Source organism: Capra hircus, chromosome 19, assembly GCF_001704415.2.
Source record: "Capra hircus breed San Clemente chromosome 19, ASM170441v1, whole genome shotgun sequence".
Taxonomy (NCBI): domain Eukaryota; kingdom Metazoa; phylum Chordata; class Mammalia; order Artiodactyla; family Bovidae; genus Capra; species Capra hircus.
Window position 1 is genome coordinate 52560139 of NC_030826.1, and position 5491 is coordinate 52565629.

Genomic DNA, 5491 nt, shown 5'->3' on the forward strand with positions numbered 1-5491 from the left:
GAGGAGGGCATAGCAACCCACTCCAGTATTCTTGCCTGGAGAATTCCGCAGACAGAGGAACCTGGTGGGCTATAGTCCATGGGCTCACAAAGAGTGGAACACAACTGAGCGATTAACATGTTTAATTTTCATTATATATATATATAGATATTCTTTTTCAGATCCTTTTCTATTATAGGTTATAACAAGATATTAAATATAGTTACCTGCGCTATACAGTAGGACATGGCTATTGATCTATTTTGTATATACAGTTTGTTTTTTTATCACACAGACCCTCAGTCATTCGTGATTTTTGGAAAGACTGTCCTTTTTTAATTAAAAAATTTATTTTTATTTGTTTATTTGGCTGTCCCAGGTCTCACTTGTGGCTTGCAGGCTCTTAATTTCCTATGGGGTCTGGTTCCCTGATCCTGAATCAAACCCAAGCCCTCTGCATTGGGAATGTGGATTCTTAGCCACTGGACCACCAGGGAAGTCCCTGTGGGGTGACTTCTGAGCCTAGGTCTCAGGAGGCCTTTCTCAGTGTCACTTCAGTACAGATATAACCTCTATTCTGTCCTTTCAGTCTTTTGTCTTTCCTTGCTGCTTACTGGATATTTGCTTCTGATTTATCTTCTAATTCACTGATTTTTCTCTTCAGCTCTATATAACATGCTGTCACACTCACCCACTGAATTCATTTCACTTGTTTTATTTTCCACTTGTAGAGTTTCCGTGTGGCTTTTTCTTTTTCTCATTAGTTTCAAATTCTTTGCCACAATTCTCAGTCTTGTCTTTTATTTCCTCAAATATAGCAAGCATAGATATTTTCATTTCTGATTGCGATAATTCCATGAATATTTCCCCCATATTGTTGTTGTTTAGTCCAGCTCTTTTGCAATCCCGTGTACTGTTGCCCGCCAGGCTCCTCTGTCCAGGGGATTTCTCAGGCAAGAATACTAGAGTGGGTTGCACTTTCCTTCTTCAGGGGATCTTCCTGACCCAAGAATCAAACCCATGTCTCCTACTTGGCAGGTGGATTCTTTACCACTGAACCACCTGGGAAGCCCTTACCCCCATACGATAAGAATTTAATACATGCTTATTAGATATTTTTCATAGGTAGACTGTCAAACTGAATGGACAACTTAGTGGACATCTCTATTAAACGGTTGGACCTCTGTCTTTAGGCAGGGATGTTTTCAAATTATCTAGAGTGTGTGGAATTCTAATCTTACTTGTAAAACCCTCTAAGGTGGAAATTTCTTGTCCTTGCCTGGTTATCTACCTAAGGAGAAAAGAACTCTGCTCTCTTCTTCCCTAGGAGGAGCCGGTTACCAGAGCCAGTTGAGGTAGGGGCATTTGAGGTCACTACGCCTTTCCAGTCCTTACTCCAGCTGTGTAGGGACTTCCGAGAGAAAGGCATGGTCTTCAATTAACTGCTCCTTCTGGAATGCTTCCCTTGGCACCTGAGTCAGTCTCCTGTGTTTGCATGATCTCATCCATGAGTTGATTCCAAAATGTTTGTTCAATGATGCTCTTGGAAGAACTAACCCTGACACTCCCATCCCACCTCACTGGACCCTGGACCCTAGCCCCAGGCTAAGTCAAGCCTGGGGTAATGTGAGTTTCTGCAGCTCAAAAGAGAAAAGCAAGGTATTCTGATATGTGTATTTGTTTGTTTTTATGACTATATTGAAAATGTAATATATATACCATTCAATTCACCCATTTAAAGTGTGCAATTCATGTGTTTTCAGTAAATTCATAGAGTTGGGCAGCCGCAACTGCTATCAATGTTAGAACATTTTCATCACTCCAGAAAGAAGTGTCATACTTGTCAAGAGTCATTCCCCATCCCCTCAGCCCCTGCCCCTGGAGAGACCTCTAACCTGCTTTCTGTCTCTGGACTTGCCTGTTCTGGGAATTTCACATAAATGGGCTCATACAATATGTCATCTTTCATGACTAGCTTATTTCATTCAGCATGATGTTTTAAAGGTTCATCCACGCTGTGGCCCATGTCAGTGCTTCGTTTTTACGACTGAGTAATATTCCATTGTATGGATATGCTGCATTTTATTAATCCATTCGTCCGCTGATGAACATTTGGGTTGTTTCCACTTTTTTACTACAAAGCAATACTGTTAAGAACATCCGTCCACTTTTGGTGTGTAGATATACTTTTTCATTTCTTTTGGGGAACTGCTGGGTTTCCTGTAACTCTATGTTTGAGAAAGCACCTGACCATTTTCCAAAGCAGCTGCACCATTTTACATTCCTTCCGATGTACAAGAGCCACAGTTTCTCTATATTCTTGCCAACTTTTGTCATTTTGATTGCAACCATCCTACTGGTAAGAGACATACATCACTTTGCCAACAAAGATCCATATAGTCAAAGCTATGGTTTTTCCAGTTGTCATGTCCATGTACATGGACCATAAAAAAGGCTGAGCACCAAAGAATTGATTTTTCAAATTGTGGTGAAGATTCTAGAGTCCCTTGGACAGCAAAGAGATCAAACGAGTCAGTCCTAAAGGAAATCAACCCTGAATATTCATTAGAAGGACTGACACTGAAGCTGATGCGAAGAGCCACCTGATGCAGAGTCAGCTCACTGGAAAAGACCCTGATGCTGGGAAAGATCGAGGGCAGGAGGAGAAAGGGGGCAACAGAGGATAAAATGGTTGGATGACATCACTGACTCAATGGACATGAGTCTGAGCAAACTTCAGGAGATAGTGAAGGCCAGTTTAAGCCCGGCATGCTGCAGTCCATGGTGTCACAAAGAGTCAGCCGTGACTTGGTGACTGAATAATAGTCCTGTGGGTTGTGAGGTTGTAACTCACTGTGGTTTTGACTTGCATTTTCCTGGTAATTAATGATGCTGAGCATCTTTTCGTGTGCTTACTGGTCATTTGTTTATCTTCTTTAGAGAAATGTTTATTGAGACCTCTTGCCCATTTTTAACTGGTCGTTTTATTACTGGGTTGCGAGAGTCCTTTAAGTACCTTATCAGATACACAGTTTCCAAATATTTTCTTCTATTTTGTGTTGTTTTTCATTTTCTTAACAGTGTCCTTTGATGCACAAACTTTTATTTTGTTTGATTTTACATTATTTTATTTGGCAGCACTGTGCGACATGCAGGATCCTAGTTCATGAACCAGTTCGAACCCACGCTCCCTGATGTGGAAGCACAGAGCCTCAACCACTGGGACACCAGAAAAGTCCCTAATTCATAGAATTTTAGATTTCAATGATATCCAATTTGTCTATTTTTCTTTGTGTTACTTGTGTTTTGGTGTCATAGGTAGGAAATTATTGCCTAACATAGGTCATGATGATTAACACCTAGGTTTTTTTTTTTTTTTAACCTCTAAGAATCTTTTAGTTCTTATATTTAGGTGACGGATCCATTTTGAGTTAATGTTTGTATACAGTATGAGGTTGAGAGACAACTCTACTGTTTTGCATATGGAGGTATCTTGTTTTATTTAATATTTTCTGTAACCTGCTGCTTTTTTCATGATTTGGCCAAGAAAATCATTTTATCCCAGTCTTATTACTATGGCCCAATAAAACTAACTTGCCATCATGCCATTGTGTTCCCATAGTGAACTCCACGCAAAATTATCCTTGAGCACACACGTACACACACACACTCTCTCTCTCTCTCTCTCTGTCTCTCCCTCTCTAAACCCCCATAGGATTGGGTGTGCTCTCCTCACTTCCCCCATCCCTGGCTACAAAGACTCCTGAACGCCCTAACACAAGCAATTCTTTCCTTTGGCTGAGTCATCAGCTGTTTCTAAGTCCTTTTGGGAAAACACTAATATTTGCATTGCAACTGAGTTTATCAGACCTTTTCCAGGGAAGGTTAGCCAATTTCTCAGTAGCCAGGGTCAAGACACGGTGAAAGGCGCCCCTGCAAGGTAGACCGCATGGGATGGGAGTCAGGCGAGGTCGGTAACTGGGTGCCACGCATGCTGTTCTTCTGAGGAGGTGGCATCCATGTCACCCCGCAGCTAAAGTCCTAGAAGAGTCCTCTAGAAGCAAGCACCATGTCTTGTTTGTCACCACGCCCCAGCACTTGGCACCTGGGCTAGCACAGAGCAGAGATATATCTGGAGAGAGAACAAGCAGGATGGGAATGCCAGCAGGAACGGACTGGAAGACTGGGTGCGAACGAGCTTAAAGAGTGAGGGACAGCCAAAGGGGATCGGGTGAGCTCCAGAGCAAAGCCTGCCTCCTCTCCCATATCGGCATGGCCGGCTGTGGATCGGGCATTACACGCTCCACGCGACTGTCCCTGGAGAGAGGGCGGGCAGTGAGCACCTGCCTCAAGCCAACTTGTTCTTTCCACTTACACCTTTGGGAAATGCGCTCAGCCCCTGCTCCCAGCTGCATCCTCTGTCCAGGGGCCTCAGCTGTGTGGAGGTGGGGCCCACTCTTTGTCCTTCAGGGAGCAAGATTGCAGTGTCCGCCTGCTCTGGTCTGGCCCCAGCCCAAGACTGAGTATGGCCACACAGGCCTGCTCCAGAACCAGGCAAAGGGAGGAAAGCAGCTGCTTGCCAGCATGCTGGCACCAGCAAGACCAAGGCAGCTTCGGCACTGCCTGCTGGCAGTCTGATAAGGGCACTGGCCACTAACCCAGTTGGCAAGCAATGGAGAGAGAAAAAGAAACGTCTGCTCTTCACCGCTCAGGCATAAAAGGTGCTGTCAGTGGGTGTATTCAAGCCTGCAAGCTGCTGTCGTAGGTTGAACTGCATCCTTCCAAAAGATAGATCCAGGTCCTGACCCCCGAAACCTGTGAACGTGACCTTATTTGGAAATAGGATCTTTGCAGATGTAATCAAGGCAAGGATCTCAAGAGGAAGGAGATGGTCCTGGATTTAGGCTGGGCCCTAATTCCAACAACTGGGAGAGAAGGGAGGGGGAGATTTAAGAGATTCGGGAAAGAAGGCCACGTGAAGACAGAGGTAGGCAGGAACTGGAGCAAGGTGGCCACAAACCATGGAACACGTAGGGCCACTGGAAGCTGGAAAAAGCAAGAAGGGCTGTTCCCCTACTGGGCGTCCGATGGGGCCTCATCCAGCTGTGAAATGCGTTCCTGTGAGAAATGAGGCAGTTCATGGCCCAGCCTATGGCCACTGTTCCCAGGTTCCAAACTAAAGGCTCCCAGGCCACCAATGGACAGTAGGTGGGGTTCCGGCGGGGGAAGGGAGAGGATAGAAAAGAGGAGGATTTGAGACTTCCCTGGTGGTCCAATGGCTAAGAATCTGCCTTGTAATTCAGGTTCCATCCCTGGTCAGGGAACTAGGACCCCACATGTTGCAGAGCAACTAGGCCCAGGGCTACAACTAGAGAGTCTGTACGCTGCAACACAGGATCCCATGTGTCCAAACAAGACATGATGCCGCCAAATAACTAAATATTTTTTTAAAAAAAAGAAAGAAAGAAAGGAGGAGGATTTAGCTCAAGAACCAAAAATTATGAGGCTGTGA